The following is a 24,603-nucleotide window of genomic DNA, read 5'->3' as shown; positions in this document are numbered from 1 at the left end:
GGCTGGCCACCGCCCGGGCGGCAATGTGCTGACCCGTGCTGCGCCGCCAGCGGCCATCAGTTATTTCGCGGCTCAGAGCGGCGCATATTAATGGCTGTCACGAGTGACACTCATTAATAACCCACCCAGGCCGGGGGTCGGCTGCGCCGGTCGGGGAGACCTGTTGCGCTAGTCCTGTGCGCACTCGCTCACCGCAGCCAACGTCCCGTGCGCCAGACACGCCGGCTGACACCCGCTCGCTAATGGGGTTGCTGCCACCTGCTCTCTGAAGCAGGACTGCTGCCATGAAAACAGGTCCCAAAAAGCGGGGCGTATTACAGTTTTTGATACTTTTACGTAAATCGCGTGATCTATAGCGGGTGGATATGAACAAACTATCTTCCCTAATAGGGGATAGGAAAATTCAGAACAGTTTCCAGCCGTGTCGGAATGGATAAATCCAGATCCTATACGATTTTCCACGTAATCTTACACTATTGTTCCTGCACAGTAGTAGCAAGTTAATTGAAGGAGATGGATCGTGGTCATGCACTCTTCTTTCCAAAGTAGATCATAAAGGGATCAATAACATAGGGATCAGGTCAAATGATTTTTTTTAATTCAGTCTTTGATCACAATATGAATTCTTTGGACGATGACCGGTTTCAGTCCGTAATGACGGTCCTTATATCTTTTTTACACCATGTCCTAAAGTGATAAGACCATGGTGTAAAAAAGATCTGAGGACTGAAACCGGTCATCATCTAAAGAATTCATAATGTGATCAAAGACTGAAAAAAAAGCATTTGACAGTATTGGATCACTGTATACGCGACCATGTCGCAGTTGGTGAAAGATGGGGATCAGGTGACTGTGGAGGCCAGGGGCGATGATGTAAGTCACCCTAGTGCTGCCAAAACCAGTCCTGGAAGAAGCGGGCTGCCTGAACAGTGGTCCAGTCGTCTTGCGAATATAGCGCCACCATTGTGGGAACAAACATTGTACTGAGGGATGGTCCTGGTCATCAAAAATGGTCACATAAACCTTGGAAGTAAAGCAACCTTGCAGAGTAGCCGTGGTATGATGTATCAGGTAATAATATTGTTATGCATTAATGTGACAGCACGAGAGAGAGACAAAGACATTCGTTATTACTCTGTGGCGTAGTGGACTTAGATAATTATTCTTAGATAGTAAGCTTTTATTCTTGTTAAGATTTAATTTCTTGAGAGAGGTGTCCGTTCTTTACATAGTAATCTTTCGTTCTTGTTAAGATTTAATTTCATGAGAGAAGTGCCCGTTATGTATTGTGGAGTACAAATCGACACCATGGAGAGATTTAAGTAATTTCCAAGAATGTTTGCCTATCGAAGTCGCGAGCTGAAAACGATAGATAACGAATGTGCGATTTCAAATCGATCACACAACTGTAGTGGTAAGCGTTATGAGCAAGTTTATAGGGGTCACTTGTAAGGTGTCAGGCAAATCCAACACCTTCCATGAAAACCCTGACATGATAAGCAAATCCAATTGTATTATAGCTCAGAATAAATCGTGACATTAAATTAACCAAAGTAATACTATAAGTATGTAGATGTAGATGTAGATGTAGAAGCAGGCTGTTTCGGTTTTTTTATTGATAACGCCGCCGTCACGTAGCGCTCTGTATGAAAATCACTGGCTGTGCCGTGTGCAGTCTGTGGCTGGTTTGCATTGTTGTCTGCCATTGTAGTGTTGGGCAGCTGGATGTTAACAGTGCATAGCGTTGCACAGTTGGAGGTGAGCCGCCAGCAGTGGTGGATGTGGGGAGAGATGTGGCGGAGTTTTGAAATTTGTAAGAATGGATGTCATGAACTGCTACATATAGTATGACTATTAAGGTAAATACATTGTTTGTTCTGTATTAAAATCTTTCATTTGCTAACTATGCCTATCAGTAGTTAGTGTATTCAGTAGTTTGAATCTTTTATTTAGCTGGCAATAGTGGCGCTCGCTGTATTGCAGTAGCTTGAGTAACGAAGATTTTTGTGAGGTAAGTGATTTCTGAAACGTATAGGTTAATGTTAGTCAGGGCCATTCTTTCGTATGGATTTTTGGAAGTCAGATTGCGTTGCGCAAAAAATATTGTGTTTCAGTTTAAGCACAGTCTTGTATAAATTTTTCTAAAGGGACGTTTCATATGTCGACCCTTAGCCGAGGATACTTCACTGGAATCTTCTGATTTTTTCTTGTAGTTTGTGTAATTAGTGTAGCTTTTGTTTATTGCTAGTGCATAATCATAGAGAGAATTTCCTTTGTAGTTGCAGTCTTTCATTGTTGTACAGTAAAACAATTGTTGTAAGCATTTAGTTTTGCACAAAGTATTTCGCAGCTGCGCTTGCAATTAACTAGATATTATTTTCAGTGCTATGTTAATGTGTTCTCTTATTTTTGATCTTAAAATTGTGGTTTTCTGTGATTTCGTGTGAAATATTGTGACAATAATGGCGTGTGAAAAACGTAATACTAGGCTACAAAATAAACTGAGAAATGACAGTGAAGACAAAAGCAGTGTGTTAGCGCCACCATGTAATGAATTCACTAATGTTCAAAGTAGTAATTTGGTAGTAGTGCATAGGGAAATGGAGCGGGCTGCAAATAATGGTGTAGGCAGTGAAACAGTTAGTGAACAGGGAAGCATTATCGATCAATCGGTCGGCAACAGCTCGCGTCAGGAATCCGAAATGACAGGACACAGTCTTGCAAATACTGTAAATTCAGGTTTTGCGTCCTCACCGTTTTCTCAAATAAGTCAAGACACATTTTCTGCTTTTCAAAATGCGAATGTTGCCGGTGCAAATGCACTGCCGAAAAGCATAGAGGAACAGATTCCAGACACTAATACATTATTATTGCAATTAATGCAACAAATGAAACAAAACCAGACACAAACACAGCAACAGTTAGACATAATGGAACATAATCTTCAAACGTTAGACACAATGGAACAAAATCAGAGACAAACACAACAAAAGCTTCAAAAGTTAGACACCATACTTGAAGAAACACGTGAAGATTTAACTTCTGAGTTACATAACATTGAATCGAAATGCCAAAAAATCTGTAATGAGGTAAAAACACAAATTTGTGAGCATTTTCAACCTATTTTTTCCTGGCATGAAAATGCATTACAGAATCATGAAGCAGCCATAAAAGAACTGCAAACTATTGTTCGTGAAAATCACGACACCTTGCAAGCTAAAATGGACTCAGTTGCATCCACCGATTCGGCTACGCAACTTGCAAGAACTCAGGAAAACTGAAAGGACACAGTAAATTCGATTTCAACACAAATGGACACTCTGAAACTTGGTTCAGAAAAACACACTGAGGAAATGTGTTCACTATCGGAGTAAGTAGCCGAACTTTCAGATCAGTTCATTAACTTATCTACAAAGGTAGATGATGATCTGAATGATACAGAAGAGTGCGAACAAATTAGGAAATTCAAACAAAATTAGAATCAAATTAATACACAATACCAAAGAGAATTCCGGGAAGTGCAAGATCAGCTGACACAGGTAATACAAAAATTACGTATTTCAGAGAACACTCGCGCTCCAACGCGGGGATAGGGACTTAGAAATACGGAAAAGCCACAAAATAATAACACAGGGCACTTCGGCAATTATGAAAGAAATTGGCAAGGTGTACCAAATTTTGAGATGGAACCGACGAAACGACGTAACAATGACCGACATGCGACTCGCCGACATCATGATTTTGACTGTAAGCTGTTCATTACTGCACGTACATTCAAAACATTTAAGAATTCTGGCAACGACATTCATCCACAAGCGTGGTTTCATCAATTCTCTCATTGTTTTCCTCCCAACTGGTCATTAGAGCACAGATTAGAATTTATGTGTGGCTACCTGGCGAACGAATTAGCTGTAAGAATGCGATCGGTCATTCACGATTGTCATAGTGAAGGAGAATTTTATCATGCCTTCCTCTCAGCATATTGGTCTCAAGAGACACAAGACCGAGTAAAACATAGCATCATAATGATGAAACATTTCGAACAATCTGAATTTTCCAGTCTTGTGAAATATTTTGAAGACATGTTGCATAAGAATCAATATCTTCCAAACCCATACAGCAACTCAGACCTCATCCACATTTGCTTAATGAAATTGCCTGAACATTTACGACATATTATTTTGGCAGGACGTTGCAAAGAGGACATTGAAGCTTTTCAAGGACTCTTATAAGAATTATAAATTGACACTGACAATCGCGAAACGCGAAAACAGGAACACAACAATTACAGGTCACATCCGTCACAATTCCGCGATGAAAGAAATAATAACTGGACACGACAAGTCTATTCTCACAACGCAAATCGTGAACAAAACAGACACCACCCGTATGACAACCGTTGGAAGAATAATAGTAACAGAGAAATATCGTTTTTCCATAGTAATGAATATGACAGAGATAACCATAGAAACAGACAATATGGAAACCAAAATAATTTTTATTACGGGAGACAGAACAATTTCAGACACAAGGATCCAGCGCGCCGTGATAATTCAGGGAGGAATTCTCCACCACTTAACCGACAAGAAAGAAACTACAGGAACTACCGAATGACATATAATCATAACGACAGACCAGAATTTCATCAGAACTGGCGGGATTCAAACAGAGCTGGGCCCTCTCGGCAAGGTGAATTTGTAGAAGTTAGGTCTCCTAATCCGAATAACGGCGCGCGGCAACAAAGAGACAGACAATGACTCGCACCGCAGGCAGCCGCGTGCGCTGGCTGCCTCCGAGAAAAATAACATAGACGCTAACCTTGAGAAAAATTCCAGTATTCTTTACTGACGTATACCGCATGATAATTGCATTCAAGTCCAAACTCTGAGTACTATGAAGAGTAAAGGATTACACCATATTTCAAATGTAAAACCGTTTATTGAAAGATAATCTGCTTTTTAACTTTGTCTTTGCCATAAAATTTTTCACTTCACGCTACTAGTACAATTTGTCAGACTTAGAATCTGTTAACATGCAACCATGTTTGAAGTTAAATATCCAGTCTAGAACCAAGAGAACTTATTTTAAACAGAAATTACGAATGCATTGTTATAGTGAACAGACGACACAGTGGTTTTATTTGTACATTCTTGCTTGTTAGTTGCACGATTACGTAACGACTATAAGGCTTACATACTTAGAACATATGCTGTTAAAGAGGTTTTAATGCAACATTTTGGTTTAGTTGAAAAGACATTCTTTATTTGAAGTACTTTCTGTGAGATTAAAGATGACTTAACATTTGGTTTCTTTGATAGCTGCACGATTGTATCACGACGGTACTAATATGTGACACGATTTACATTGTTGCTTTTGCGGTGTATCTGTTTTATATCTGCACAGTTTTTCTGTATTATTCTGGAAAGTAAAACATGTTTTAGTAATAACTTTTGTGGTATAGCTACAATGAGACAGCCTTTATCGTAGCACAACAATACGTTACATTATAGTACTTTCTTGATCACGGTAAGGTACGTAATAACTACGATATCTATAGGGAAACATTGACTTCAACAGAACTTTGCTTACAGAGGACGATAACTACGACAGTTCCACACTATTATCTTACAGCAAAACGCACATTTAGCACTACAGGGCACGCGTTTGAGTGATTAATTTGGTACTTAAACCATTTATTTATCAAGATTGTTGAATTACAAAGAAAGTTTTTCGTGATACATTTCATTCCATTGCTGTAATCTGTAACACCTGAGGGTATAATTACATTAATCCTCTGGGGGGTACACGCTTACTTTGTGTACCATGTGTATGCCAAGCACAAGGAGCCCTAGCTAATATGGTATTTGCTTATACAACTTTACACATCGGTACCATATTTCTCTAACACAGACTTACACAGCTATCTGATCATCTGACAGAGAAACCAACATCTTTTTACTACGTCAGTGACACATGTTTACGCAATTACGCAGGTGGATAACTTCACACTTATGAAATTGTATTTTGTCTGTACTTTGTGGACTGTTCATACTTTTTCGGAGAGAGCTTTGAATGGTGTATTTGGTATGGGATCATGGTTTTTAAAGTACGTTTGAGGCAGATGACACTTTTGACATGAGCAGAGAATTTTTTTAAAGTTTTGAAATTATTGGAGGAAGCTACGACGATTTTGAGAATTTGACTGAGGTGTTATGCTGTTATTATTACGATGACTATGTGTATTACGCTGTTGAGGTATGTTTATGATCAATAAGCTGATGCTAGTCGAGGAATTTGATAATTCTATGTATCTGTTATGATGAAATATTGAAGAAGTGTTGACGAATAAGGTAAGGAATAAAGAGTAGTGGTTAGGGACTCTGGTTTGTGAAGAAGGTTGTTTGAAACCAAGAATCGTACTTTAAGAGCTATGAAATGTATGTAAATGCGTGAATGTATTACAATGCCGACGAAAATTTTTTGGACACTGTTATATCAATAGGATTTTGTTTCTACAGATGTGTAACGCAAATTGTTCACCTGTGAGATTTTTTATATGAGACTGCCACTGTAGCGGAAACTGGTGTCGTAAATATTTTGGTAAGAAAGGTAAGTGACCACCTGCACGTAATGCGTGGTGGGCACCCTGCTGGGCGACAGCCACCTAGAAACAAGCCATTAGTGTGTGCCTTTCAGAGGCACAGGTGGAGAAAAAAAATAAAGAGACCACTATCCTCGCTATTGACATTCCTTTGTGGAAAGCATAGCAAAAACGACACGCTCATTACTTGGAAAGATACTTTCTCACATCTGCACACCTGATAATGACAAGCGTCTTTCTACGAGAGTTGAGAGAATTTGTACTAACTTATGAAATGTCACATGACTATTGAATGATATTTTTATGCTTTGCTTTCATAGTTGCTTGTTTCATTTGATATCTGTTTTCCAGTTGTGTTACACCATTGGTTTTATAAAATAAAATTAAATGCATTTGCTAATGTGAAAACTTTCTGTCAACAGATATGTTAAATAATGATCCAGATTCTTAAAAAAAAGGAGCACTTGGAAAGGAAAGAACAATAAGAAGGGACTAGTAACAGTAACTGCATATATAATTTTCTTTTCCAGTACTTGGTAATTTTTTTTAGAATTAGTTTTTGTAGTGCGCCACTTTAATTTCATAGACATTAAGACATGAATATACATTTCCCATATCTGCATTGTTGTCTTTAGTGTAATATCTTTTCTGCTTGAGCTTTGTCATGTTTAGATATAAGTTATTGTACTTGCTGCTGCTGCTGCTTTGTATTACTCTGTTAAGCTAGTTTTACTACTGATTTATTTTTCTTGTTGCCGCACATTGGCTCATATTAGTTGTAATGTTGCGTTGCTTGGTAATTTAGATTTACTGTAGCTTGCATTGACAATTTCCATTTTTTTCATTTCTGTTTGTATTAATTGTTTTGTGCTGCTGCATTGCCTCGTCCCTTAGTTTAGCATCTGAGCTCAGTAGATTTTAAGTTAGCTTAAGAGGGGGTAGACTATATAAGACTATGAGGAATTGGAAGGAATGCATTGAGAAGCTATAAGAAAATGGTTTGGCCAAAAAAGTATTTTGAAAGAGGATAGGAACAAAAAAAGTAGGGCTTAGGGACAACAGGTTTAGGTAGGATAATCTTGGAAATAAATGATGAAGTAAGATAATGGAAAATAAGTAATGAGGTAAGAAATATGTGAACATTTAAACACAAAAATCATGCTTCGATAGAAATTTTTGGTGGAAACAAATGTTGAAATAAGACGAAAGATCTACAGAGTGAAGTTTTGGGTTGGACTGCAGTACCAAATGTCACACTGAAAACAAACCCTGTCCTTTCCTTTTATGTTATCCCACTATGTGTTTGTGTACTATTGTGTATTTTTTTTCTTCCTGTCTCTGTGTACTGTTTCATAGAATTTTTTCTCTTCTAATACTAAGCTACATTCACTATGATGAGGAATACTGTTATCCTCAAATATAATTTGCGTTAATAAAATGTTATTTACTTTGTAAAGATGTTTACTCATTATTTATTCTGTTTTGTTCTAATGCTCATGTGTGAAGTTGATGTTTCAAAAGTTATTCTGATCTTTTATGTATGTACTTATGTCGTAATTTTTGTAACACTGATGTATTTGCTATTTCGATTCTTTTGTAAAGCCTGTATTACTGCAAATGTTATCTGTATTGTTATGTTCTTTAAAGATGTATTTTGTACCTTTGTTATTGTATTCTTATGTTATAAAATTGTAATTGACACCAGTTCATCAAATTAAGTAACTTGTAAATTACATTTCACTGCACACATTTCTGTTGGTCATAGTATATAGACAATATGTGAGAAGTAGGGACTCATAGTGTTTGCACATGTGTTGATAATTCAGCAAGGGACTGGATAACAGCATTGCTGGTTCAAAGGATATTTCAAAAAAAATTTTTTTGTGGGTGCACAAGTGGTGGTTTATGCAGTTGCTATATTATCCGCAAGACTCTTCAATGGTGATTGTGCGCCTGCACAGTCAAACAGATGGCTGCTGGCCATCTCTACAAGGACTACAGTGGGTCTACACCTTTGATGACCCACCAATACCATTATTTCAACAAGGACTGAAGTGGGTCTGCACCTCTGGTGGCCCACCAATACCGTAATCTCTACCAGGACTAAAATGGGTCTACTCTGTGATGGCCTACCTACCAATACTCTTCGAAGCTTTGACTGACTCTGTTGTGGGTTTGCTCTGTTGTGGCCAATTACCTGTCTGCATGTCAAGAGTCACCACTGTCTTTCCGTTGGAAGGACAACATTACTTCTTCAAGACTGCATGGAAATCCACTGCTTCCATGTGCATTTTCTTTTACTACTCAGACATTGAGCAAAGACACTGCTATTTTACTGTGATGAACGATCAGGACTGTCTTTATGGACTGTGAGAAAATTTTAGCTTTTGACCAAAATTGTATCGATAAGTGTGTGCATTTCATTTCGTGGTTACTGTAATTATGAATAAAAATTTCAAATCTGTATTGTCCACTCCCCAAAACAATTTGTAAATTTATTTGTGGGGAGCAAGGGGTCTATGTAAGTAGGCTGTTTAGGTTTTTTTTATTGGTAACTCCGCCGTCACGTAGCGCTCTGTATGAAAATCACTGGCTGTGCCGTGTGCAGTCTGTGGCTGGTTTGCATTGTTGTTTGCCATTGTAGTGTTGGGCAGCTGGATGTTAACAGTGCGTAGCGTTGCGCAGTTCGAGGTGAGTCGCCAGCAGTGGTGGACGTGGGGAGAGAGATGGTGGAGTTTTGAAATTTGTAAGACTGGATATCATGAACTGCTATATATAGTATGACTATTAAGGTAAATACATTGTTTGTTCTGTATTAAAATCTTTCATTTGCTAACTATGCCTATCAGTAGTTAGTGACTTAAGTAGTTTGAATCTTTTATTTAGCTGACAGTAGTGGCGCTCGCTGTATTGCAGTACCTTGAGAAACGAAGATTTTTGTGAATTAAGTGATTTGTGAAACATATAGGTTAATGTTAGTCAGGGCCATTCTTTCGTAGGGATTTTTGGAAGTCAGATTGCGTTGTGCTAAAAATATTGTGTTTCAGTTTAAGCACAGTCTTGTATAAATTTTTCTAAGGGGACGTGTCAATACGAGTAACGAGTGAGCAAATGGAATGCCACAGACTAACACAAGAATGCCTAAATGCATGTTGTACCTTCCCACCGTGAGACCGACGCAGTTCTGAGGGGAGAAACGAGAACAGAAGCCGAGAGCAGAACCGTGTTAAGCTAGAAGGCCCTACGATAAGGGACGGACTGGATACCCACGTCGCCAGCTAACCACTAGGGCACACAACCCGCACGTTTTAGCGTGAGACTGTTTCGCGTCTCTGTTACGTCAAAGACCACCCCCGAGCCCATGTTAAAAGCTAGAGCCCTCCATAAAAACAGTATAGATCTTACGATAACACAAAAAGGGCCACTACCAACCGCAAGTTTTAGCATGAGACTTTTTAGCGTGTCTGTTACATTAGAACCGCCCCCCAGTCCATGTTAAAAGATAGAGCCCTACAGAAGAACAGTATAGATCTTAAGATAACGCTAAAAGGACCACACCAGCTGCAGGTTTTAGCGTGAGACTTTTTAGCGTCTCTGTTGCGTTGCAAAGCTTAAAAACATTGCCCCACCACGAAAAGTATAACGTTTCTCATTGGATAGACAAAATTTTTGTAGGCGAAGCTTAAGGTTACCATTGAGACCCTGATTGGTCAGATGAAAACACAGCCAGATAGTTTTTTTTAAACCAACTTCGGTAAAATGTAGTAAGGAGAAGTTAGGAGAGAGTTGCTTCCGAGGTGGCGAGGTGAGCGGAGCTGTGCTGCCCGCCGCTGCCCTGACGCTGCCTAAACACCGACAAGGTAATGAACGCACGCGATGCCGCATTTTTGAGCGCATTAGGCTTCACTCAGAACTGCAGAAGTCTCATCTGTTACACCCCATTTTTGCGTAATACTAGTGTTGATCGTTAATTAAAACCCATGCTGTTCACATTTGCCACTTGAAGAACAGATCTGAAGCGTGATGATTTTTCTTTTATATAGTTATTGAGAAGCCACATCAGCCACTGTAATTTACGACAAGTTAGATAAGTAATTAAAGATAATTGAGGGTCACTGTAGACGATTTCGATTGTTTTCTCTTTTGTGAAGCTTAAATTAAACCTAGATTATAGATGTGATATGGCATAGGTCATCCTTCGATCGATTGTACAACTTGGAAACCCATTCAGGGAATATTCGTTCACATTTTTCTTGAACGCAGTTGGTTTTTACCATCCTGTATCAAAACATCTCTTTTTATCAATAGTGCAATTTATAAACGATGTTTTGTGAGTAGAATAAAATTTCCAGTGGTAAACTTAACTGCTTTTTCGACGTTATTTTACCAGCTAACTAAAAATAGGAAAGCCTTGAACCCTTTCCACTAAATTTAGTTAGTATTAAGATTCTTTTACAGGGAGTGCAGTGGAGCTGACGCTGAGATCATTTAGTATTTGGTTATATCATCGCTAGTCTCACTGAACTCTTCTGAATTCTACATGTCATGAGTGGTCTGACGTCTCCTTACCAGCAACAGGTCCCAGGTTCAAACTAGTCAATTCCCTAAAAAAACACGCTCAGAGCGTCGTTGCGCGAAAGTGGTAGGGAGACACGATATAAGACAATCAGACAACACCATGAATGTTTAGGGCAACGACAGAAGAAGAGGGTTACTGAAATAGTTGCGATTACAAAAGAAACAACTTACCTCACTTGTCATCGACGTTGTCGATTTGAGAAGGTACATTTATTGTGTATGCTACAGAAAACATTCTATTTCTGTCGTACCCTGGGTAGATTCTGCTAATGTCGCGCGAAAGTATGTTTAGAGTGTCACATTTCCGACAAAGATTTACACGATTTTCTACATCGCATAAGCATGAAATTAGATTATCCACACGAGGCAATCGGCTAAAGAAACGTGTACAATACCAGATATCCCACTCACAACTGTCATAAATCGTTTGGGTTTTCTTAGCATCTCACAATTAGTTCATCATAACGTCCGCCACCATAGCGGCATGATCAATTTATAAATGCAAGTCCGATATCTATCGTTTGGTCCCCGCGGCATCGATAAGGAAACACTCTTGGAAATTACCGATGTGCGAGAAGAATTTCATTGGCTCTAAGGTCAATAAAACTTCGTTCATTTAAAAAAGGAACGTGTTATTTCCACAAACGACGTATACTCAAGTATGATCTGTTAATGAATACCAGCTCGAGAACAATTCCGACGGGAGCGTTCAGTTCTAATTAAATAATTTGATTCTTTCTTCGGAAAAGGAGTGATTTCAGGTTGTTTTCCGACAATGTCTCTAAGAACTGAAGGCAAATCTGATTGGTATGCAACAGAGCCCCGACGAATATTTCTTCGCAACTTTGGTTAACATTTTCAACTTATATGCAGCATCTGCAGCAGCTGGAGCAGATCGCCATAATAACAGAAGCCTATAGTGTGAAAGCAGTTTCACCCATCCCCTATGACCCATCAACGGTGTATGTATTCACTACAACAGAACACAGACACAATCACTCATACATATAAAGCCACAACACAAGATGGTGTGGGAAACATCTCAGTATAAAAGTCTCAGTATAGGAAAAATACAGATAACAGTTTGTGAAGACAGCTGAGTGATTTTATAGTAGGTCCTAAGGAATACCGCCATATGTCTGTCCAAATCATCACTGGACCCCACCATGTCTGCCAGAAGTTGGAAACAGTGTGCAACAAGACTCGTCCGTCCAAGTTACTTTCTTCCATTGCTCTATAGTCTAGGTCTGATGGCTCCGACACCATGTTTTCCTCTTACGGGCATTTGCACCACTGATGACTGATTTCGAAATTCCAGTTCTCTCTGCTGTTCGCCGGTTTTGGAGCTCTCTTTGCGTTGTTTAGTTTCAATGATTCAGTACCATGGTAATGATTCTTTTAATTCTTTTGGTTATCTTTTTGTTAAAATATTTATTCATGACTGTTTTTGATACCTTGGTAGTGTTCGCGAGAGCGACATTCAGTTCTGGAGTAACTTTTGCGTTTGTCGTCCCCTTACATTTCGTCACAATCCTCTTCAACGACCGTCCATCACGATGACTCTACACACACTTTCGTCAGTGTTGTGACTTGACGGACGATGGTTTTCGCTTTCTCTTCGAGATTCTGCGTCCTGAAACACCTAACAATTCGGTAACCTTAGTTATGGAGGTACCGATCGTACGAACAGTTCCAATATTCTAACATTCGAATTCATTTATCTCCTGCACAGCGCAATCACAACCACACAGAACTCTTTTCTCACTACGACTGACACTTGCGACTTAATAAAGACATACACAGCTGCCTTTTGTGGTCAAATAGAATAGCTTGACTAGTGTTTGCATTTATGTTCAAGCATTCATTTCTATCGGTTTTCAAATATTTTTGTCCGACCCCTTTGTATACTTAACTGCCGGTCAGTGAGACCGAGCAGTTCCAGGCGCTTCCGTCCGGAACCGCGCGACTGCTACGGTCGCAAGTTCGAATCCTGCCCGGGCATCGATGTGTGTTATGTTCTTAGGTTAGTTAGGTTTAAGTAGTTCTAAGTTCTAGGGGACTGATGACCTCATATGTTAATTTGAACCATTTTTTGTACTTAACTGTAATCTAATGTGGTACTATACAGAGATTATATCTGTCTCCATACCGGAGGAAATTCGACCCTGGTTTTGCAAGAGATTTTTGACACTAGATTTTTTTTCTGATGGTTTAAATAGTAGCGCTCCTCCAAGTGTTTGTCAATGAAATAGGAGGAACTTTCTCGTTAGCGATTTACATTTCGGGTAGGAACGTTAAGCTAGACAGTTTCTTTTGAGCTAGTCGACAGTCTGCGTCACCAGCGGGTTTTATCAGCTCTCCTCCTGTGATTTCTAACATCGCAAGCGCATGACTACACCGAAGAAGTTCAAAAATGGCTCTGAGCACTATGGGACTTAACATCTGTCGTCATCAGTCCCCTAGAACTTAGAACTACTTAAACCTAACTAACCTAAGGACATCACGCAACACCCAGCCATCACGAGGCAGAGAAAATCCCTGACCCCGCCGGGAATCGAACCCGGGAACCCGGGCGTGGGAAGCGAGAACGCTACCGCACGACCACGAGATGCGGGCTCCACCGAAGAAATACTCATCTCACAAGGCAAGTATGTACATCGAACGCTCACAACCGCGTGGAAATGTGGTTAGATTATAAACAGCGGTATGCGCCATTCGCAAGCCAAAAGTATATCGATTTCTTCGAATTGCCAAAATTCCTGTCTTACGTCTTGAATAATAGGTAATCATTTAACTAGCTCTCGTGGTAAGACGTGTAGTTTTGTATGCGATTGTCTTATATCAGGGTTTTTGGAAAGACTATTTTATAGTCTAAGCATTTTTTGGTGCAGTTCTGTGATTTCAAGGTCATATAGTTCCCTTTTCAATCATTCACACACGTTTGACATCCCCATAGAAAAGAGGAACTCACACTCCGTTCTTATCAAAGATCGCTATGAATGGTGGCTGTTCATACGGAAATATATTCTCATTATACCAGCTTTTATCATGCTCCCAGCACACTTTAGTCCTTGGCAGACGAAATGCCTGTTGCAGCAAAATTCTCTTGTCACTATTGATAAACCAACACCACCTGGACGTACGTCTCTAGCGTCGTAGTTTTGAACTTCCGTGTACCTGTTCATTCCTGTGCTTTGCATTTCAGCCACATTGTAGCTGCGCAGAAAGTTTCGATCGGTCTGTGCATGGTAATGGATTATTTACCCAGTTACAATTATAAGCTTTTTTTCGTGGACTATAACAGTAACTGAAGACAAGAACTATTACATGAGCAGGATATTGCAATCTTCATAAGAAGAGTCGTACATAACCGTAACAATTACTTCCTTTTCGTTTGCTTCGAGTTTCCCAATCGCTACCGTGTTTTTGTTCCTCCCAATGGAAACAGAAAAAGCGAAACACTTAGAAGGGCAAGAGGGAACGAAATGAAAGTTGATGAATTGAGAAGTTACGTGATTTTTTTCGGTGATTGCAATGTCGAGCCAAATTTGGTAGCATGAGCTCAGTTATCGGTATGACATTGCATCCCCTCTGACCTGGATGCATCCATTGATTCAATTGGGAAACGTGTCATAAAGCCTTTGCATCCTTCCCTCAGGAAATCTGGCCTACAACTGTCTTTGATATCTTGGATACTGACTCTGGGACGGAGTTGTAGTCGAATCTGATCCCAGACACGTTCTATTTGGGACAGATCTGGAGAACTTGTTGGCCACAGGAGTGCCTCATCATCATGCAATGTGTGGACGAGATTTCTCCCGTTGAAAATCGCACCACGTTACTATCGCATGAGAGATAACAGATGAGAACGTAGCGCTGTGTCTCAGACATCCCTCAGTCACTACCAGCCATGACCTGAAGTCGATCGGCGCGTCACCAAGCAACAGCCAGAAATTACTCGTGTTCTATAATTAAATCAGGAGAACTGGGAGGTTGGTTTATTACAAAATAAAACTAAGTTTGAAACATTATGGTCCAATTATTATTGGCAAAAATATTACAGTGAAGTCACTTACATCCATATTGCGCTGCTGCTGGAAGTGGAAGAGAGAAACAATCTAATGTCGCTTTTTTCATAGATAGAATAATTAAAACATCACATAAGAGGTTTATAAATGTTAATTTTCCGAAGGCATTTTTACAAGTATAATTAAAAGATATTTTTTCCTGTTCATTCAATATAGTCTCCTTAATTCCACAAACATTTTAAGTGAAATAAGGTTAGGAATAATTACACAAGAGTCTAAAAGCAGGAATATCACTTGATGTTATTATTATCATGTCCCTTAAGGACCATTCAATCAAGCACTAGAGTTCACATTCGTGGTTTTATCAAAAGATATGTTACAATTCATCCCTAGTTAGTTTATTACAGTGAATTCTACTTCACGTACATGCCACATTCATTCCCTCTGTCACTCAAACAGCATAACAGATCAAAATAATTATATCCAAAATACCGAAAAATAATTGGTTTTTGAAAGCTGAGAAGATTTTATTGTATATATTGTTAACCAAATTATTGTTATTTAACTGTTTTGGTGAAGAAGTATTGAGTTTGAGTCATCATATAAAGCATTCACAAAAACATACTAAAGAGTCTGATTGTTTATTGTAGAGGGAATTCATAAATTTAATTTTTTTGATAATTTTGGAGATTTCCAGAACTATTTGAAATGTCGAATTATTATTATTGTTATTCCGATAGCCTCTACAAAATTTCAAATTAATTGGTATATGGCAAACGGTCTGCATTAAGGGGACATTGTATGTCCTATGCTGCCAATGTAAAATTATCGAATTTTGGGACCCATTATCTTGGAAAGTTTTTAAGATAGCATCTTATAATTTTCCACAATTATTGAATGCACCTTTCTAGATACACTGAACTAGAATTATTACTAAAATTATATAATGGGGCATGTTATCTTTTTTTTTCAAACACACAATTTTTTACAGAATGTTGTAAATAAATGAACATAAAAACAAAATAACTAAGGATATTTTAATTATTCTAGTTCCACATGTGTTGAATCTCACACTTGGCATGCTGTGAACATTTCATGTCTCTACCATCAGTACTTTTTTTAGAAAAGGGTCATTTATTGCAAAAAATGCAGTTCACAGATATTGAGGTTTAAAACTTTTTTTTATTACAAATTCTTAAACAGACTTACATTTCTGCGTCTTTTATGCACCAGATTACCCTGGCCCATAGTCTGTGTCTCCTTCAGTGACACAACAGCCCAGTGCTTGCCTCCTCCTTTTCTTTCTTGCTTCTTTTGTTATTTCTTGAGCAACTAACTCTGCTTCACGTACACAAAGCTCATCTAGTTCGCACAGTCCTTTAGCTGTGTTCTGTACAAATCTTACCCCTAACTTCTCCAGAACCGTAGGTCATAGTTCCCACCATTAAAAGTTATTACTGCATCAGACACTGCTAACTTTAGAGTCATAAGGCCAACAAATACGAGTACATTTTCAGGCACACAGCACCAAACAACATACTGAAGGAATCATTCACATTCTGTGTCTTCCCATGTAAACACTTCTTTAGTAGCTCAGGATTTGCCAAATCTCTGTAAATAGGTTTGATTGTCTCCATTACTGCCAATGGAAGAGAATGTTATGTGTAAATTCATGCAGGGTGCTAGAAAATTCAGCTTCTCTATATTTACACCAAGTGTTTAATGGAGGTGGACACAAAGCATGACATGGCTTTTCATCAGTTGATATTCGACGGAGGAAAGTGCTCCACACAGCTCTTTTCATCTTCTCTAAATTGTCTCTAATGGCCTTCCCATAATTTTCCTTTAATTTATCATTTACTTTGTCCGTTAGCCTTCCAGCACATTTTATTGTCTTGCCATCAGACAGTTTTGTGTTACCCAGCTTGTTTTTTTAGGTTACGCAGATGTATTCCCATCCTTTTCTTGACATGTCCCCCATACTCAAGTTTTTGTATAGGAACATCATATGGCTTACTGTTTTGTACTGCGATGAAAGCCTTGCTGTCTCCATCACCTAAGTAATTCACATATCTGACACATTTCTCCTTCTGCGAACGCTGAAAATGTTAACTGCTACTTTTACCTCAATTCCTTCACTTGTACCATCATAGTTTTTTATACACTGCTGGTTATGAACTAATCTGTTCTTCTCGTTCACTGTGCAACCTTGGCAGTACATACTAAGTACTTCAAAATCCAAAACTTTTCCAATATCAATAATTATTGCAGATGTAAAACCATTTTTAGAACAAAACCCACTCATTTGCCACGATCCATCCACAGCAATGCTAAGAACTGTGTCACCCTCATTTTGTTCAACAGCTTCTGATGTAGCAGCAACCATTGAATCTTCAGCCACAGCATTTACAGAGTCACCAGATGCTGTTACATATTTCGTATACCTAGAAGGTGGTTTTGGCAAATTCAACGCTATGCAGGGAACATTACCAGCCCTTGCACCTGTACCAATGCATCTAAGGCCATAGAACAGTCTCACATTACCTTCATACAATTCATTACCCGAACGCTTTGATGAAGTATGAAATGCTTTTTCGTTTTTGCACTTCTGACATTTAATAATTAATTTAGACACAGCGCCTATTCTAACTCTAATATCCTCATATTTAATTTCACCACAACAAATGCAGCAAGAGACAGTTTCAGAAAGAAAAAAGGACTTCCAGTTCAATAATGAAATTGTTCATAATATCATTACTTTTACCGCTGTCACCCATTTCTAAAGTCACTTTCTTTTTGGATACACTAGGGGGGCGTGGTCACTTCAGAAACATTATTGTAGTTTCCTTCACTGATAGCACACTTGTCTTCAAGTACTCCAGAAGAAATGCAGGTCTCACTTATCGTTACCCGCAAATTTGTGTGTAATTTAGAAGGGTCTACAGAGCGTAAGCGTGGTCGGCAGGGCAGCCCAATCTTACTGCTTCATTAGAGTCAACGAATACTGGTAGTGTAAGCATTTGGAAAGTGGGCAGTGTATGCTAACGCCGAAAATTACTAATCTGTTCGTGTCTACAAATGTGGTAGTTTGGATATTCGAGATACTGCTAACTGTGCTGCCAGTTTCTATTCTCTCGAGAGCCGTATTATTTCTGTGTTATCTTACACTAGCACCCTCACTGGTCAACGGTAAATACTCATTCAGCCGAGTTATGTCTTCGTTTCCTTCCTCTCTATACATTCGCCTTCAATGTAGGAGAAATCCCTACTGATACTTGCAGTGTGCCGACTGCTCCCAACATCTACATCCATAATATTACTCATCCAGCCTATTAGGACGTTCCATATGGCTTGTAATTACTGGCACAGATGAAGATAGTCGATAAGAAAAGGAAAACCATTCCAGTGAACATGAGTCCTCAAATGACGAGCAGTTCTTAAAATAATGCTGAATCTGTGGATACTACCCGCCACTAATTTCATTGTGCCAGAACGTGGGAGATCTGCAGTGTAACGCATTCAAAAGACAAACTTCAAAAATCCAAGATTGCCAGTAAAGCGTAATACAGATGGAGGAGATTATTTGAAGTTGTGGAGCATAAGATCCGAATATGGAAATAAACACTTTACTAGCCATCTTGGCTTTTTGGTGTCTTTCTTCTCAGTTAAGTACAAGTACATTTGAAGTGTAATCCGATTAAGTTCAAAATTAGTTGGCTCAGAATTTTGGCCATCAGAACAAGAAACACAGTACAGGTTCAGCAGATTACTTTTTTAATTTATTGTACACTCGCACCTGGATGCGACAGAGCACTAGTTGTTGTAGTGAGTTACGAATCCCTTCAAACATCGGCAGGTCCTCTGGTAAATCTTGACAAAGTGTATAGTTAGCTGCTCCAATTCTTCAACTCATCATTGAGAGTGGTGTGAATTTCGGTTTTGAGATGGCCCCAGGTAGAGAAATCCAAAGGTTTTAGGTCAATAACAAGCTACAGGTCTTATTCGAACTGTTCATGTTTGACCATACGGGCTCGTTAGATGTCGACTTAACTGAGCAACTATGACCATTCCAGTGTCACAACAGGGATGATACCATGAAGCCCACACAAGTAATTTGAGCCGAAGCTTTTAATCGAAAAGTTTGCGTTTCGAACACATTTCTAACAACTAAGGCAGTATTTCATACTGAAGTCAGTGTCGGATCTTGAGCAAACACTCGCAGTTATCTTGCACGTAGCTCCTTTGCTCCTTTATTATCGTATACTTTCAGCAGTTTGCGTTTCGCTGCTATGAGAGCCTTCCTTTTAAGATCCAATTGATCATGAAATGGAAACCACAATGAAAAGCACATTAAGCTTTGCACAGATATGCCCGTCGATCGCGTTACATCACACTTTTCAGTTATAAGCGCACATTGAGGACCCAAAGACGCCTACAACAACAATCTCCCTACAAATGTGAAGCACATGCTGTTATTTGATTTCTTCGTGCCGAGCCGTTCAGATTGATTTCATGCACAGCCCGGACTTGGCTCACTGTGATTTTCGCCTCTTTACTCACACGAACCGCTGGCTAAGAGGACAGTATTTTGGCACAGACAACAAGCTACAAACAAAAGCAGAGAATTAGTAGAAAGCACTGCGAGAGCTACTCGGAAAGTAAGGTTTGATCATAGCGAAATGGAAACCACAGTGAAAATACGATGAAGCTTTGCATAGATATGTTGGACAGTGTCTTTAGTTCAAAATGGTTCAAATGGCTCCAAGTACTGTGGGACTTAACATCTGTGGTCAACAGTAACCTAGACTTAGAAATACTCAAACCTAACTAACCTAAGGACATCACAAACATCCATGCCCGAAGCAGGATTCGAACCAGCGACCGTAGCAGCAGCGCGGTTCTGCGCTGGAGCGCCCAAAACCGTTCGTCCACAGCGGCCGGCAGTGTCTTTAGTATGCACATCGATCGCGTCACGTCGCTCTTTCAGTTCTGAGCGCACGGCGAGCGCCTTAAGATGCTTAGAAAAATAGTGTCTCCCACCAACTATGCATGGCTGTGAGAGATTTCGCAGATTTTGATGCAACTCGCACAGTGTAACTGCTCTCCATGACGATTCTCGGTCGTACGCTGCAAGGACAATGAGGACGCTCCTGCAGCGTTTCCAATGGGAAGTGCTTGATCACTCACCGTATAGTCTTCCTCTGATTTTTATCTCTGTTCAGAAGAACCGCAGGCTGTAAAGACAACATTTTGGCACAGAGACAAAGCTGCAGATCAGCGCAGAGAATTGGCAGAAAGCAAAGGCGGCTGCCGTCTATGACCAGGATTCTGGAAAGTTGGCACAACGCTACGACAAATATTTCAAAATGGTTCAGATGGCTCTTAGCGTTATTGGACTTAACATCTAAGGTCATCAGTCCCCAAGAAATTAGAACTACTTAAACCTAACTAACCTAAGGACATCACACACATCCATGCCCGAGGCAGGATTCGAACCTACGACCGTAGCAGTCGCACGGTTCCGGACTGCGAACCTAGAACCGCGAGACCACCGCGGCAGGCTCTAAGCGATGCAGTCCGGAACCGCGCTGCTGCTCCGGTCGCAGGTTCGTCCTGCCTCGGGAATGGATGTGGGTGATGTCCTTAGGTTTAAGTAGTTCTAAGTCTAGGGGACTGATGACCTAAGATGTTGAGTCCCATAGTGCTCAGAGCCATTTGAACCATTTTTGATGACACTTCCTTGGGGCATGCCTGACGATAACGTTGTCTTACTATGTTATATTACTTAAAACGTCTTCGACCACCTCAGCGAATTCTAAACATATGTCAAATGCTCGTATTCTCATTAACAGCCTGTAATGGAATACAGGCTATTTACAATTTGTACAGAAACCAGATGGCAGTTATAAGAGTCGAGGGGCATGAAAGGGAAGCAGCGGTTGGGAAGGGAGTGAGACAGGGTTGTAGCCTATCCCCGATGTTATTCAATCTGTATATTGAGCAAGCAGTAAAGGAACTGCAAGAGCCGGCCGTTGTGGCCGAGTGGTTCTAGGCGCTTCAGTCCGGAACCGCGCTGCCGTTACGGTCGCAGGTTCGAATCCTGCCTCTGGGATGGATGTGTGTTATGTCCTTAGGTTAGTTAGGTTTAAGTAGTTCTAAGTCTAGGCGACTAATAACCTCAGATGTTATGTCTCATAGTGTTCAGAGCCATTTGAACTATTTGATTTAGAAACAAAAGAAAATGTCGGAGTAGGGATTAAAATCCATGGAGAAGAAATAAAAACTTTGACGTTCGCCGATGACATTGAAATTGTGTCAGAGACAGCAAAGGACCTGGAAGAGCAGCTGAACGGAATGGACAGTGTCTTGAAAGGGGGATATAAGATAAACATCAACAATACCAAACGAGGGTAATGGAATGTAGTCAATTTAAATCGGATGACGCTGTGGGAATTAGATTAGGAAATAAGACACTTAAAGTAGTAAATGAGTTTTGCTACTTGGGAAGCAAAATAACTGATGATGGTCGAAGTAGAGAGGATATAAAATGTTGACAGGCAATGGCAAGAAGGCGTTTTTGAAGAAGCGAAATTTGTTAACATCGAGTACAGATGTAAGTGTCAGGAAGTCGTTTCTGAAAATATTTCTATGAAGTGTAGCCAAGTACGGAAGTGAAACATGGATGATAAATAGTTTAGACAGGAAGAGAAGCTTTCGAAATGTGGTGCTACAGAAGAATGCTGAAGATTAGATGGGTAGATCACATAACTAATGAGGAGGTATTGAATAGAATTGGAGAGAAGAGAAATTTGTGGCACAACTTCACTAGAAGAAGGGATAGGTTGGTAGGGCATATTCTAAGGCATCAGTGGATCATCAATTTAGTATTGGAGGCAGCGTGGAGGGTAAAAATCGTAGTGGGAGGCCAAGAGATGAATACACTAAACAGATTCAGAAGGATGTAGGTTGCAGTAGGCACTGGGAGATGAAGTAGCTTGCACAGGATAGAGTAGCATGGAGAGCTGCATCAAACCAGTCTCAGGACAGTATAATATCGTTTCAATTGCTGTTCGGAATTTTAAAAGTGTGGAATATGTCTGTTGCTATTTATCCATAGATCGCGGTATATCATGTGAGGAAAGGGCAAGCTGAGTATCGCACGAGCGATGCTTTCTAAAAGGTTTCTTATTCTTGGATATAAGGTTCTCGATCTCAAGAACATTTATTATATTCGAACTGAGAATGTCTTCAAGGATTATGGAGCAGACCGATGTGAGGGGTATTGGTCTGTAATTTTTCACATGCGTTCTTATAACTCGATACATAATGCTGAGGTTTCAGTAACTGTCAGTTGTAGTTTCAGGTGGACAGTATCTGCAATTTGCTTTCCCTTAACGATCTAGCCTTTTCTGCGACAGCGATCCTTCACCGATCATCTTGTTCTTTACTCGCTCGGTATGCGTCTTCAAGGTAGGAGAAACTATCAACCGATTCTCTCAGGCCTCTGGTAACGCGAATCAGTAACATTCATAACATTACTCATGCAGTTTAACGTCTGTGTTGTGGCCCACGGGTAGTACTTTTGACGGTAGTTCCTGTGGATGTTTATGCAGCGCTAGCTAACTTGGTTGGTAGCAGTGATCCCAGCGGCTCAATAACACGGGGGTGAGATAGCGCGGCAGAACTGCAACGCGCACTTTGTGTAATGCACTATGCAGAGCATGCGTGCTGCAGGTGCGGTAAGTCGATTACGCTGAGCGGCGCAGTGCGCTTTTACATGATTAAAGCGTTGGCGGCGGCGTGCGCCGGGGGCGACACCCTTTTACCTCTTAATAAAACTGCGGAGACCTCTGCGGCGGCAGCGGCGGCGACCTCCTCCCACCGGCAGGGGATTTACGGTGCGCCCCGACCAACTTGGGCCGTGGCTCAGCCGTCACCGTACATTTTTCAGGAAGCGCCGCTTAATCTTATAAAAACTTCCGCCCCTCCATAGAGGGCGGATCAGGGGTATAACTCATTAAAAGTAACAGGTGTCGTCCATCGTTTCCCCGCAGAGAAGCGCTGAGAAAGCGGTCCTTACCTTGGCGACCGTCTCCCGCGACCCTCCTAGACGGAGGCAAACTGCTTCATAGCGCCGCCGTTACGCAGCACGATGCACACCGAGTCAGAGGGAGTGCATTCACTTCACGCGGATAGTAGTGGCCTTCCAAGCCAGTCTATGCTTACAGCAATATCTAATGCGCCATTTTCCCCTCAGTAGTCGATAAGGTAAACTGCAGACCCAGCTAGAATGGCAGGATCTTCGGCGTTATATCCGAGACAGAAAGACTAAATTACCCACTCTATATCCACGCTCTGCAAACCACTGTTAAGTGTGTGGCAGGGAGTTATTTCACATCGAGCAAACTATTATGGTTTCTTTCCGACCCACTCATGTGTGGGGCGCGTGAAGACTGACTGTTTAAATGCCTCCGTGCGCACTTTAATCGGTCGAATCTTTTCTTCGCGCTATCTAGAGGAGCGATTATTTACTTAATACTTACAAACTACACAGGTCTTGCAGTCTGATTTCAAAGACTACAGGCGATTGCAAGTTGACCCCTGACAGTAAGCACTTCAAGTTGTATTTGAATTTGTGATAAGTTCCTATGGGACCAAACTACTGGGGCTATTGGTCCCTTTACATGCTACATAATCTAATCTAAATTAACTTACGCTAAATACAATACACACACCTATGCCCGAGGGAGACCTCGAACCTCCGACGGGGGGAGCAGCGCGAACAGTCTCAAGACGCCTTAGACCGCACAGCTACCCCGCGCGGCTTTTAACTTGTATGTCTTCCACTTGTCTACCTGGTCTTGCGTCTGCTATATTAAATCTGACCTCTGACAGTGGTCGCTATTGCTAGCCTGCATTGGAGGTTATCACTTTTATCAGAATCTTAAGTAAAAATTGAATGCTGAGAAACATTAATGGAAAGGGTGTCCTGTCATTATTGTACTCAATTAATGATGAGTGATTAATGTCTAGCAACACGGGTTTAATCTTTCATAAGAATGGCAAGAGTTTATTAATCATAAAATAGGATGAACAACCCACGTTAAGCGAGATGACACATATGAGTGTGTTGTACTTGGGACACTCGCACTGAGCATGACTTCGCACTGGCGATGGCCTTTACTGTAGAGCTTGTGGTGACGTCTTATCTCTACCAACAGTTTGGACATCATCTAACAACTCGCTGTGCCGATGACAATCTTATTCATATCAGGTCTGCCTCCTTGACGTTTTATCTCATCACCCTTTGCGCACTGCCGTATAAGTGCCTCAAACCGGTCCATGGCATGACCGGAGAACGCGAGTGTCACACGCTGGAATCTGCCGAGATTTCAG

This window comes from Schistocerca gregaria, chromosome 1 (genome assembly GCF_023897955.1).
Source record: "Schistocerca gregaria isolate iqSchGreg1 chromosome 1, iqSchGreg1.2, whole genome shotgun sequence".
Taxonomy (NCBI): Eukaryota; Metazoa; Arthropoda; class Insecta; order Orthoptera; family Acrididae; genus Schistocerca; species Schistocerca gregaria.
Note: the sequence above shows the minus strand (reverse complement) of the source record.